The sequence below is a fragment of the Euleptes europaea genome, chromosome 6 (assembly GCF_029931775.1).
Source record: "Euleptes europaea isolate rEulEur1 chromosome 6, rEulEur1.hap1, whole genome shotgun sequence".
NCBI classification, from domain to species: domain Eukaryota; kingdom Metazoa; phylum Chordata; class Lepidosauria; order Squamata; family Sphaerodactylidae; genus Euleptes; species Euleptes europaea.
The window spans coordinates 7,974,732-7,989,371 of NC_079317.1; the positions used below are offsets into that span (position 1 = coordinate 7,974,732).

Sequence of the window (14,640 nt, forward strand, 5' to 3'; positions counted from 1 at the left end):
CCCAATTGGAGATTGAGCTCTTCCTCATCTTACACATGGGATTTAGTTGTCACTCAATGGGAACAGCTGTGAAAAGGTGAAGCGGCCCACCGTTCGGAATACTGCCTCCGCTTTTAAAGCAATTAACCCATGGACAGGAGGATACCTGGCGATATCAAGGGGATTAGGGGAGGCAGGGCTTTATTAACATTTCCTTGAACTAATTCTAACTTCGACTAGCTGTCACGAAAGATTCTGTGGGGGGTTTTAAAAGCGGGGGGGGGAGTTGGCCTGCTTTCTCTCCCCCGCCCCAAATCAAGCATAGATACTTTGGCCTAAAAAAAGCAAAAAAAAAAAAAAAGCATATCCTTCATAAGTGCATGCAAATGAGAAGGAACTGTTTTAAAAAGGTCCCCGGATTCAATCCAATGTGGCTGCAAGGGAGAGAAAAATCTCCCCATATGAGCGTCTGCGAGAGAGATCAATTAGCCAAGAGGTCACGGCAGATAGGCTGCTAAAAGAGAAATTAATGCCAGCGCTTTCTATAGTCTTTTATTCCACCCCCACTTGGCTAAAACTTAGAAGCGACTTGTTCTTTTAAGTATTAGCTGCTTTTTGAAATTATAAAGACCCTCACAGTTCACCACACAAAGGCAATAGTCTAAAGTAATCTCTAATCTGGAAGAAATGTATCCAAATATACCTTAATCGGAAGATTCTTCCCTTCTTTTTAAAGCAGAGCGTTTTAATTTTCTGCTTGTCACTGAATGGGATGATGGTCAAAGATACAATGCTTGACGGGAATAAGCTCTCACGATTCCATTTCCTCCAGACTGGTATCCGAAGGCACAGAAACTTTGGGGCAGGTGAAAATTTTGATCAATTAATTTGTCTGATGGTAAGTAGGTAAGGGTTTTGTAGGGGGAGAAGGGGAAATTATGACGCAGTGGTATCACCCAGGCCAGGTGACGGTCCCAAAAAGGCCCCAAATGTTTAAAAAAGTATGACACGAAAGCCACAAAAGATTCAGAAACAAAATTAATGTGTGTGGAGGGGAAGCTCATATTTTTCATCCCATTTAAACGATAACCAAAAGTCTGGAAGTGAACTGCAATAAAAATGCACACCGCAACCTAACTTTCCGTTGCACGGGTCGAGCCTAAGGCAGAGGCAACGCTTGAAGAGACATCTATCCTTGCTGCATGTCGGGCTTAACTTTGGAGAGGCAACAAGTCACCATCTCCGCCTCCCCGAATATTTAAAATTCATTTCGCTTCTGTCAAACATTAATCTTGCAAACATGCCTTCAACGAAGCGGGCTCCAGCCCAGGAAAGCTTCTGCCATGATAAATTTGCCAGTCTTTTAAGGTGCCGCAAGAATATGGGTTGTTTCCGTTGCCACAAACTAACATGGCCCACCACTCCAAAGAGGGGAAGACACTCCATGGTTTCCACGGTGGGCCCAAACAGAATCCATTTTGCTTCTCACGTGCCCCAGGAATTCCTGCACTTTCCTTTTAAGCCAACTACTAAATGGCAAGCTATCAATCTGCTTCAACCACCATGACTAAAAACTCTCCTAGAGACGAAAGCACAAGGGGAGTTTTCCTAAGCGATTTCTATTGCAGAGCTGCTCAGCAACAAAATACAGACGGCCGTTTAATGTTGTAGGAATTTCGTAATCATTTTCCCCCAAAGAACAAAAAAGTTATGTGTTCTCTTGATTGATATTTGCAACCTTTCATTCCGTTTAATAACATGCGTTTTTACAACTTCATATATCTGCCCACGGAATTCAAAAATCTGCATAGAATTAATTCTAGCATTTCAGTTTGGGAAGGAGAGGTAACGAGGATTTTTCTTTTCTTTCCAAATGTCACGTTGTGCAGCATACTAAGCCCTAAATTTCAGAAAGGTGAGTTTATGAAACAATTACATTCCTGCTCTGCAAACTACTTTTCAGAGCTTTATTGGGGGGAAAGCAAGCTAAAGCAAATGGTTCACCATATAAATACATCACAAAAATATGGATAACTACATCACAAAAATATATAAGGTGAAACAGGCTGAAGTTACATACAAGAAGCCAGGCCATTCCATACTGCCTTACTTAACAGAAAGGATACAAAAAAATTCCCTTTCATGTATACATAAAATTTCATATACATAAGCAGCAGAATGAATATATACAGATTTTAATTTGCAGCTGCCGATTGTAACATCTGTCCCACTGAAATGTCTGCACACGGTACAATTTTTTAAAAAGGATTAATCCCCCCCTTCTTTCTTTTAAACAAGACTTTAAAAATTCTGTTTGGTGAAGTGTTTCTATAAGCAACTCAGAGATTTAAGGACTGCAAACATACTACATTCAAAAAGCTGTATCAGTTTTAAAACGGAGCCATAACAGAGCTGAAGAGAGAGCTCATAACGTCAAAAACACTCCAAACTGAATTTAATTGATAAAAATGGGTGTGTATATGAGAGACAAAACATTAATTCTCTTGAAAAAGACCTATTTCAGGCAACAAGTAGAGATATTTTTTTAAATGAAATGCATCAAAAAAAAAAAGGTGGGGGAGACCCCTAACTACCTGGCAGAATGAAAAACCTGATTAGAAGAACAAAGTGGCAGAATACCGTTAACACTAATCCGGCATGTAAGAACAATGTCCTCGTAAGTGGGAATGAATTCAACTATTGTAGACATCAAAGGCCCCCCTCCAATTAAACAGTGAAATGAAATTATCTTGACCTGCAAATGAATATAAAACTCCAGAAATGTTTCAACACACATGGCAGACAAAAAAGGAGAAAAACCTGTTAAAGTAACTGATTTACATAGCACATCAATGCAGGAAAATAGGGCGGGGAGGGGTGTTGTTTTGGAATAAGAAAGGAAGAAACCACCGCCGAGCGACCCAAGCCGGCGATTCTTTACTGTACTCAACTGTCTGTGCGGTTAACACACCCGACTGGTGGGCTCCCGTAGACAGAAGAAAGGTTTTCAGAAGGTTAAGTTCGGGTCACGCGACAAATGAAATTGTAACAACCCCAACTGACACCCTATAATGTCTTCTTCCACCGAATCAATAGGCCACTCTCGGCCCCAAATTACCATAGAGATGGCCGTCTCCTTTCTAAACGGTTGACTATTGTTTGACGAGAGAAAACAGATTTGCTACTTGAACTCTGTTGTTCCTGAAGGATGTGCACTTCATTAATTATTTGATGTCTTCAAACGCCCTGGCGGACTTTTCCTGTAGTAGCAATGCATCTGTACATACCTAAAGGAATATGTTGGGGCGGTTATTTTATAATTCCCAACACCTCCCCACTGTTCTTTTTTTTTTTAAGAGATCTGACACAAAGACTTGCGATCACATTTGCTTTGGGATATCTAAATGGGACCCCTTCTCTCATAAAATAACCTAGCCCTCCATTTCCAGAAAATGTTTCGGGTAGAGAGAGACACCAAACGATTCGGGTGCATTTGGCTGCCCCAACAGAATTTTACTTGTCTCTGTGTTTGTTACCTTTTGGTGTTTTTATTAGAGAGTAAGACTGCATAAAGATACATGCAAACTGTAGCCACCATCTTAAGACAGATTTGACTGCAAAAATATTAGTTTCACTTAAATCAGGTCTAGAGAGATTTTCTTCACCTTTGTGAGCCAACCCAAAAAGTTAGAAGCCGCTTATTTTGGGACCTTCGGGGGTTTTATATTTTAATGACCATATTTTCTAGGTATTGTTACCACAAAACCTAATCCTAAATGCTCCTATAGCTTTTAAAACGTTTCTCTTCACTTTTTAAAAGCTACAACAAAAGTGCTGTACAGGTTGAGTATCCCTTAGACTACTTGGGACCAGAAGTGGTCTGTATTTCGGATTTTTCCATATTTTGGAATTTTTGCATATACATGATGAGATATCATGGGGATGGGACCCAAGTCTAAAAACGAAATCCATTTATGTTTTATATATACTTTATACACATAGCCTCAATGTAATTTTAAACAATATTTTAAATAATTGTGTGTACACTGAACCATCAATGGCACTGCTGAGGGCCTGTGAGAAATGCCTGGATGCCAGCTCAAAAGGTCTGGTTTTTGGATCAGTCCGGATATCGGATGTCCGGATAAGGGATACTCAACCTGTAGTTAATTCACAGTGGGTAGCCGTGTTAGCCTGTCTGCAGTAGTAGAAAAGGGCAAGAGTCCAGTAGCATCTTAAAGACTAACAAAAATATTTTCTGGTAGGGTATGAGCTTTCGTGAGCCACAGCTCACTTCTTCAGATACACCTAAATAAGCTTTGTACTTCTACTAAAAATCTCCAAGAGGCATTTACAATAAATGACTGATAATATTCTCAGAGGGTAGCCGAGTAGAATAATTAAATTCGAGTCCAGTAGCACCTTAGAGTCCAACAAGATTTTCAGGGTAATAACCCCCAAATCTTGTTGGGTCCTAAGGTGCTATTGGACTTGAATCTAGCTGGATTTGTCAAGCCCTGACTTAAATATCTGCAGTGTTGATATAAGAGCCACTGCATACGTTCACACACCCTACCAGCTACTGTGACAACATCACACCACTAACGTCAACTTCACACAAACAGGGCCAAGACGGTACAAGCCCCCACTACAATTGAAAATGCTAGCATATTTAAGATTGGAGGTTATGTCTGTACTTTAATGGACAATATTAAGCCTCGTGATATTCAAACAGTACTATCTTCAAATTGCCAGTCTTTAGAAGAGACCCGCTGTCTTCCCAGCACTTAGGACAGAGTATGTGGTTATAAGATTAGACCAACGGAACATAACAAGACTATCCCACTGACCTGCGTATTTAAGACAATTTGTTTTTTAAAAAACTCAACAATATATGATTGTAAGATATTTAATTGTATCTGACAAGTCAACTCATTCACATCTGTCCTGTAAAGCATGTACTAATACCGTATTTTTTGTGCGTCTTCAAAATTAAATTTGAAAATTCACATTAAAAAAAATACTTCCCGAATTATTGGGCTCCTATGTTTGTGTTTTCGGTTTCTGGTTCCTTCTTCCTCAGAGCTGCATACCAACAAAAACCCACTCACACACGTAATTCCTTCATAAGGCCGCAGCCCACGATATTATAATATGTGGGAGATGAGGGTGGATCCTTACAGTGAGCAGAATGCATTAAAGCCTAATTTAAAATAAAATGCATAGAGCGAGGGATTTTTGCCTCCTAATGGAACTTGAGCATTATTATATATTCTCCGCTAATGTTTGTTCAACACTGTTGTTCCCTGATATGACAATAGGAATCTCGCCTTGAGAGTCTGTGCTTGAAAAATAATTTTTTTCCCCTTACAAAAGCTCTGGGCTTTTTTCCTTTCTCTTTTTTTCCCCTTTTTTAAAGAAGGAAAATATATTAACCCCATTCCTTTAACTACGCCGAAAATTAGTTAAGGATGAATTATCTGATAGGGCAAGTCCCTATTCATAAAATATTAGAGAGGTGTACTTAAGCAAATAAGGCAGCCGATGGCAGTTCAGGCCGCAGGCACGCAGTATGCAAAAACATTTTATTCGCAGCCTGGGAACGAGAGAACGCCGTCCCGTCCCCGAAGAACTCTTTCACTCAGCCGCATCCGCTTCAGCGACGCTTGGCAGGAGGAGAGCTTGGTGGAGCGCGGGACAAGTTCGAATTTCAAATAACATTAAGCGAGAATGTTAATTCTTATTGGATAGAAAAGAAAATGTGCATTAAGGGCACCGTCGAAGGCTGCCGGCGGTTCCCCTTTCCACGGCGGGAGTCGCAGGAGGTATTCACATTCGGCAGCTGTGAGCCCCTGCCATTATTATTATTATTATTATTAAATTAATTATCACCTGTAATAGGGTTCCGGGGGGAAGGCCCGGTTTGTCTCAGGTCTGCCCACAGAAACGGCACTCTTTATCTTTGAAAAGTTCGCCAACGCAGCCCGACCATTTAGCTACAGTCGCTGGCTTTTGGATGCCAAGAGTCCTAGGTCCAAAACCTTATTTAGCCATGAAAATTGTACCAAGTGCCCTTCAGGCAGGTTGCTATCTGTCAGGCTCAGTTCCTCACCCAGAAAACAGGATTATTAATGACTCCACTCGCAGGAGTTTTGCACAGATGAATGAGCAAATAAGAGCTGCCAAAGCACTCGGAGGGTTGAAAGCAATCGAGAAACTATTAATAGCGATTAACTGGAGTTATAAATAAGAATGGCCCCTCTTGTTTGGTCTACCCACAATGATGGTGTCATCGTGCTAACAGTGCCCGGACCAAAAAAAAAAATTTATTTTCCCCTATCATTGAGCTGTGAGGGGAAGGGAGAGAGAATATAATCACATTTAAATATCCTCAAAATACCCCCCTCATATGGTGATACCCTTAAATTGGTGCAATAATTGGTTTACCCAGTAAAAGCAACAAAATTTAAAACCAAACGGAAAATTCCTGCCAGCTTGACCGTCCCAGTTCTAGAAAATGCTCTTGCCCGAGCACTCTCAGGGACACGGTGAGACGATCCGGATTTCCTAAAAAAACCACCTTGGAAGTTGATTTATAGCAAAGTAATTCCTCAAAATTCGTTAAACAAGTCCTGTTCTTTTCAGTAACAAATAGAAAGTGCCTTTCACGCAAGCCCACTGCGGCCTGGAAGGCATTTCCCGCAGCGACTCCTACGTGGATGGAGGACACATGTGGTTTTGGTATTCACACACGGAGCACAGCTATGTGTGATCGCACAACCAGTAAGCAGCTCCCCACCCCCAGGGCTGCGGAGAGAGAGAGAGAGAAAAGACCTACATGATTGGTACCACCAATGTTTTCCGGCATTAGGCTTTTATACCACTGTGGTGTAGAATCACAGTATGGTGAACCACCTCTCAAACCATTCCAAGGTGTGGAAAGGGGATCTAAATATTTGTCTGTATCCTTCCCAGCTGTCCTCTCCTGCTTTGCCTGCTACACGGAGCACAGATAGAAGACAGGATAAAAACAGGAAAAACTATCGAAGTATCAGATCTCCTCCCCTAATGCTTCCTCTCTAGGGTTGCCGACCCCGGGCATGGGAAATTCCTGGAGATTTGAGGCTGGTGCCTCTGGAGGGGGAATTTGGGGAGGGGTCTCACATAGAATCTATGGTATACTACAGCGTTTGCCTTCTGAAGTTGCCATTTTCTCCAGGGGAACTGATCTTCATCGGTTGTAATTCTGGGAGAACGCCAGGTCCTACCTGGAGGTTGGCAACTTTACACACAAGAAAAAGGCAATTAACCATTTCCCTCTGCACCATTTTTGTGACATGAAATCACTCCTCATGGTGAGTATCGTTATTTGCATTTCTCCCCAGACATAGGGGAGGGGAAGAATCGGCTCATGAAAATAGCGCCGGATAAATGGTTAAGAACCCCCATTTCCCCCTCCGCCCCAATCCAAACTAGGCACCCCACACATCTGCCATTTAAAAATTGGGTATCCCACAAAACTATCGTATGATTTGCATTTATTAAGTTCTGCTAAGAGAATACAACAAATTCTATGATTTCTGTAAAAAGCACCGATATATAATACTGGAACATATACTGGAACCAAGTATTGGAACAGATCTCGACTGTACAAGGCTGTGTAACCTCCCTGCTGCAGTATTTTTATTTTTCTTGTGGTTATTATAAACTATTATAAACTAAACTTAAAACAAAGAGTTTTATATATGAAGGAGCAGGCGAGTGAGGGGGGGTGGAATTTGTTTGACTTTCTCCTCTCGCATTGGGACCGTGAATAGTCATTTTAAAGGGCGGGTTTCAAAAAGCAGCTTTGAGCGAGCATCAAAACCGACCCTGCATAAATGGCCACTGAGTCTTCGGCCTCTGTCGCTGGTGACACGGTGACATCACTGCCGGCACGCACTGGCAGTGATGTCATCACGTCGCCTGTGACCCGGGGACACTCCAGTATTTGGGCAAAAACTTACGGTAAGTTTTAAGACCTTGATAGAAAACACAGAGCAGAAACCACCACAAGTCAGCTGCCAGGCCGAAGACTCAGTGGCCGTTAAAACTTTGCCCCAACGCTCGAGGATCGCATTGTTCACGTACAAAAAGAGAAAGAAAACGGAAGCCATCTGTGTCCTTCGCGAACGACAAACTTTGTTAGTTCTGGTCAGATAAATCTGATCGGTGGTTTGCGCTAATGAGTCTGAACGACGTCGCCGGCTCTTTGGAACGAAATCTGTTTGGGCTGGGAATGGTGGGGGTCCTTCCCCTCCAATTCTGTTTAGGAGAACAAGGTCAAACGTAAAGTGCATCTTATATAAATTGATCAACGGCTTTTCACAAGCACGAAGGGAGAACTGACGACTTAGTAGCCTGCTGGGTGCCGATGAGATATTAGTATTAACTTCTTTGGCGGGGGGGGGGCATCAAGTCTTGGCCGACTAACGGAGACCCAGTGGGGTTTTCAAGGCAAGAGACGTTCAGAAGTGGTTTGCCATTGCCTGCCTCCACGTCACGACCCGAGACTTCCTCGGTGGTCTCCCATCCAAGTACTAAACAGGGCTGACCCTGCTTAGTTTCCAAGATCTGACAAGATCGGGCTAGCCTGGGCTATCCAGGACAGGGCAGTGACTCTTAATAAACGTTAATGAGGAGGAGCAGGAAAGGCCTCCCACCCATGGGGGGTTTATTTACTTCCCTTCTACATCAAGTTTTAGACCAGCCATATATATTATGAAGTGTTTGTGTTTTTTTTGATGCGGCCATTTATAAATGAACTTGCCATAGCATTTTCCCTGTCAAAGGTATTATTTCGAAACAGCCTGAGAGAGAAAGCAAGAGAAGAAGAAGAGATGGTTTTAGTATGCTGACTTTCTCTCCCTTTTAGAGCCAGCATGGTGTAGTGGTTAAGAGCAGTGGTTAGAAGTGGTGGACTCTAATCTGGAGAACCGTGTTTGATCCCCCACTCCTCCACACAAGAGGTGGACTCTAATCTGGTGAAGCAGGTTGGTTTCCCCACTCCTACACGTGAAGCCTGCTGGGTGACCTTGGGCTATTCACAGTTCTCTCCAAACTCTCTCAGCCCCACCTACCTCACAGGGTGTCTGTTGTGGGGAGAGGAAGGGAAGGTGATTGTAAGCCGGTTTCATTCTTCCTAAAGTGGTAGAGAAAGTCAGCATATAAAAAATCAACTCTTCTCCTTCTTCTCTTCTCTCCTAAAGAGAACTAAACCAACTTACAATTACCTTCTCTTCCTCTGCCCACAGCAAGACACCCTGTGAGGTAGGTGGGGCTGAGAGAGTTCGGAGAGAACTGTGACTAGCCCAAGAAGGCTTCATGTGGAGGAGTGGGGAAACCAACCCGGTTCACCAGATTAGCCTCCCCTGCTCATGTGGAGGAGTGGGGAATCAAACCCAGTTGCTCCAGATCAGAGTCCACAGCTCCACACCTCCGCTCTTAACCACCACACCACGCCGGCTTCTTCTTCTTTCTTCTACTACTACTATGACGACTACTACTACTAGGCTGAAGTGCCCTGCACATTTTTTTGAGTTTTTCACGCTGAACCATCATTCAGGAAGTGACTGCAAAGCCAGCGCATACCTGCTTCGCATTTCTTAAGAGCCCCTTTAGCACGACCTTTTGTGTTTGCTCCGCCCCCGCCTCAAAGAATCCCCTCAAGGAAGCATGCAAAATCACAGCTGCGCGTTAGGTATGCAAACGGTGGTTGATAATGGAAGGAACAAAGGAGCAGGTGGGTGGGGAGTGGAATTTCTCTTTTTGCGTTGGGACTATGAACAGGCATTTTAAAGGTCACATTTTTAAAAAGAGCTTTGAGCGAGCATCGAAACTGACCCTGCATAAATGGCCTTCCTGTAGTAACTGAAGGTGCTTTCACACACACTGAGTAATGCACTTTCAATCCACTTTCAATGCACTATAGTGATCATTTGCAGCAGGAGGTTGCCGTTTCACAGTCAAATCCAGTTGCAAAGTGCACTGAAAGTACATTATTCAGCATCTGTGAAAGCAACCTACATGTCTTTATGTAACGAATGGGCACGTTCACAGGTAAATGTTTTGTATTGAGAAGGTTTTTTTTAAAAGCTAGAACTTCTGACCTCTCTCATCATCCACTATAACTAACCCAGAGAACCACACCTGATTTATGATACCAGACCTCTCTTTGCTCAACCGCTCCCTTTCCCTTCCCTTTCTGTAATATTGTGGGTAACAACAAGGAAAATGATTTTCTTCCTTTCTTCTGTATCTGAGGAAGTGAGCTCTGACTAGAAGTCATTCTGGAGTAAACGCTGTTGGTCTTTAAGGTGCTGCTGGACTTCTGTTTTGATTCCCTTTTTAAAAAAAAGCAAGTCTCAGTTGCTTATATGCAACACATGGGCAAATTCTGGGATTCCACAGACACCCCAGTCCCTCCATCCTCCAACACACGCATGAAACTCCCCTATTCATATTAACGGAAAGGATGTGTCTGTGCATGCAAAGGGATGCACATAAAGAGCTATGAGCCAAATAAAGAAATTGGCACACTGGAGCTCTGCAAGTACATTGTTCAACCCTCTGGACTCATGCACCAATTTTCTGCTTACAATAATGATATAGTTTCAAGGCCAGGAGCTTGAGGGTGGGGGGGACTACAAGCTGTGTTATCTTCACACACACACTTTAGAAGATTGCTAAGACATCCTCTCACATCATTTAATACATGCCATTTCTAGAAGCACATCTCAAGGTTTTTGGTTTGTTAGGAAATGTCGGAAGATTCAGGAAGATTCGAGAAGGGAGTTAATCGGTAAGGGGTTATGGTTCAGCAGCAAGTCATGTGCTTTGTGTGCTGGAAGTCCTGGGTTCAGCTCTTGGCATCTTCAAATAAATAATCTTAAGCACGGTACTGGGTCTAGGGTTGCCAGCCTCCAGAAGGGGCACGAAGAACTCCCAAAATTTGAACTGATCCAGACGACAGAAATCAGATCCCCTGGAGAAAATGGCTGCTTGGGAGGGCGGACTCTATGGCATTAAACCCGGCTGAGATCCCTCCCCAAACAGTGCCCTCCCCAGGCTCCACCCCAAAATCTGCAGGTATTTCCCAACCCAGAGCTGGCAACCCTGGAAAAGGCCATTGTCTGCCCAAGACCCTGAACAGCTGCTGCCGGTCAGAGCAGCCAATGCTGAGTGAGATGGTACAATGACTCTGTATAAAGGAGGTTCCGGGGCTCTAGTAATTCACAATTTTCTACACTTAATTCAGGTTGGCATCCAATTTAGGCTGCAGATACCCCCCCTTCGCCCCCTCCCCTTACAAACTGTTTTCGAAATTCCCCTTGGATTCAAAAGGTGTTGGCCGCGTGGCCCGAGAGGCTGCCACGAAAAGAAACCAAGTCGAAAGTACCCCCCCTCCACCCTTTCAAGAATAAGTTTCCCAAGTCCACAAATCTCCGCCTTGGCTTTGAACGAATATTCGCTTTCAAGCGTCGCGCAAACTGCCTGAAACGGGTCGCGGCTGCTTTTGCGATAAGGGCAAAGCCGATCCCGCCCCTGGGATCTCACCGGAACGGAGGCAGAAATGCCAGCGTCAACTTTACCTGGAAACGGCGTAAAAGAGAAGAGACGCCGCCGCGGCCCCCAGCAAGGCGCAGAGGAGATTCACCCGATACGCAACGGAACCGAAAGGGAGCAGCTCGATCGCCAGTTTAGCCAGGAGGGTGAACAGAGGATAGCCAGGGGGGTGAGCGACCTACGAAGAAACCGGGATGGCGTTTTCAGTACGACGACACAATGGCTGTCTAATTGAGAGACAACTCTCTTACGGGCCTCGCTAGAAGCGCCAGGTTTGGGCATAGTGCCTTAAAGAAAGAAAAAATAAAAAAGCAGCTTTGCTCATTCCCTTTCCTCGTGCCGAGTTGAACCCAAGCAACATATTTGCCTCAATGGATTTGGCTGCTAAGAACGAATCCCGCAGAAAAGAGGTGACATTCATCATTACCGTCCTTTAAATGGCTCGCGGTTTGGGCTCAAGGCCTATTAGGGCCATTCAAAAGGCCCGGCTTCCTCCTCCCCCCCACAAATATACTTACCAAAAGGAGAAAGAGGAACAGAAAGAGAACCGATTCCAAACTATTTGAGCAAGTTGAAAGACCACACTGCTATCGGATTACCACTGGGCTGACAGTCCTTAGGTCTCGCGTAAAGGGGATCACGCACCATAATAAACTTTATTAAATAATAAAACTTATTAAAAATGGTTAACCCGATTTATTTTATTCTCCCCAGCTTATACAAAATTTAGGTTGATAATAAGCCAGCTACTGTATATACAGTAAAGCCCTTTTGCTTTATAATTTAGTTTAATTGGATTTAAAAAAAACTTGGGGAGTAAATTGTCGCGTGCCGTACTTATAAGTTAGCAAAAACTGTGGTGGGGGGTGGGGAAGAAATAAATTAATCTACTTTAACTCCATGCTTAATTAAACTTCCTTAATTCCTAAAACTGTTAATGAGAGCATTGATTAAACAATAAAACTAATACTTACTCCAAGCTCACAGGCGGCAGTGATCAGCTCCCCTGTGAAAAAATAATATAAAACCAATAATTACTATTAGGGAATGACACTCCTCCCCAAGTTTTCAAAATCCAAAACCTTGCGCTGGGGGGTTTTGCATTAATTTGACTGGATAAAAAGTGTAAATCTGTGGAGATTTAACAGCATGAAATTTCCCAAGAATATTTTTCTCTCTCCATCTGGATGCCGTTGCGTTTTGTTGTGCGTTCTTTTTTTCCCCTTTGACACTTCCACCAGCAGATAAGCAAAGGTGTGTTGTGTTAATAATTGTAAGGGTTTTTTTTAAAGGAAGAATTGTTCACAGTACAGAAATAGTTTTCAGGGGGGGAAAGATAATTGAGAAAGCTGTGCTTCGAACAGCAGCTCAGCGGCGGCGGCGCTATCCTTTGCGGAAACAAACTGCTGCTTCATGTTTTGAAGTGGGATAACTGTCCTAACGTGGGTAGATTTCATTCCCTGGGGCATCGGGAATCTGACGCTGCATTACTAATAATTTCCCCATCCAATTCTTGCCCATCAACCTTTTTTTTATGTCATGTTGGCTTTGCAACATAACGAAAATTAAGGCAGAAATGGAACAAAACGGCAACGAAGGGATCATCTTTGCGGAGTGCGCGGCATCTTCAAAAAACACACGGCACCCATCTCTCATCATCGAAGATTTGTCAGATGCTGTTATGTCTATTTTTTTTTGTTCAGGTTTCTGTACAAATAATTTCTCAGAAAACACAACCAAAGCAGAGAACATCCGTGACATAAGTCAGATGTGACCCTTCGAAGGGCTAATTAAATACCATCTAATTTGTGGTGTCCCTCACTGGCCCGCATGACTATGAATCCTGACTTCACAGCAACTCCCATTTGTGTGCACTAAAGAAAGACAATATGGGGGAAGAAGAAGGGGAAGGAGGAGGATGCTTTTCTATGCCGACCTTCTCTACCACTTAAGGAAGTATCAAACCGGCTTACAATCACCTTCCGTTCCCCTCCCGTTCCCCTCCCCACAAGACACCCTGTGGGGTAGGTGGGGCTGAGAGAAGGTGACTAGCCCAAGGTCACCCAGCTGGCTTCATGTGTTGGGAGTGGGGAAACAAATCCAGTTCACCGGGTTAGCCTCCGCCGCTCCTGTGGAGGGGTGGGGAATCCAACCCGGTTCTCCAGATCAGAGTCCACAGCTCCAAACCACCGCTCTTAACCACTGCAACCATGCTGGCTCTCAGATCCGGGTTCCCAACCGAAACCTCAGGTCTCCGTGGCGCCTTTAGCCAGCTTCAGCTAATTTGCTAGCTACTGTTCTTCTGAAAATCCTGCTCAATATGCCATCATTATGGGACATAAGGTACAGATCATGTGAAGCAGGGCTTCCTCTGTGGTGGCTCCTTGATTACAGGTGGGAAAAGAAACCTGAAAGGGAAACCCAGCTCTGAACCCTAAAGCCTTCAAGTCCCACTTTGTGGAACGGCGGCTTGCGTCAGAGGAAAGCACTATCATTAGTTGAGTGGACCGGTAGGGTACATTGATATCCTACAACCTATTACGTTGGTAATACTGCGGTCTATAAAAGATCAGGCTTTGCTGAAAACTCAACCGAGCAATGTGGAAGCCAGTAGGATGGGATGCCAAAAGTCCATGCTAACCACGCCCAAGAGAGTCTGGCTTTTCTATACCAGGAAGGTGACAAAGCCAACGAAGCACAGTTGCTCAGTGGAACTTCCATGTTCCAAGGCAGTATACCCCCTGAAAATCAAGAGACAGACTGCAGAGGAGGCCTTTCCCCGTCAACACCACGCTTGTAAGGATTCCCAGAAGGATCTGGTCAACTTCTGTTGACAGCAGACCAGATCAACTCTCAGTACAACCCTCCTAGGCAGTTATTCGGTTCCTAGTCATTTCCAGACTAGTAAGAAACTTAGCATTACTCCCATATGGTAGAAGGAGTTGGTTTGTAAATGCTGACTTTCTCTACCTTTTAAGGAGAATCAAACCGGTTTACAATCTCCTTCCCTTCCTCTCCCCACAACGGACACCCTGTGAGGCAGGTGGGGCTGAGAGA

General features: G+C 43.9%; 1 protein-coding gene across 1 annotated transcript in view; it reads right to left on the reverse strand.

Annotated features, from left to right (window-relative positions):
- TMEM260 (transmembrane protein 260) overlaps positions 1 to 11,751 on the reverse strand; it is a 44,241-nt gene extending 32,490 nt beyond the window's left edge. Inside the window, exon 1 of the mRNA XM_056851728.1 lies at positions 11,610 to 11,751. The gene's annotated coding sequence lies outside the window, so the exon portion shown is untranslated. The remainder of the gene's footprint in view (positions 1 to 11,609) is intronic.
- Positions 11,752 to 14,640: the final 2,889 nt, after the last annotated feature.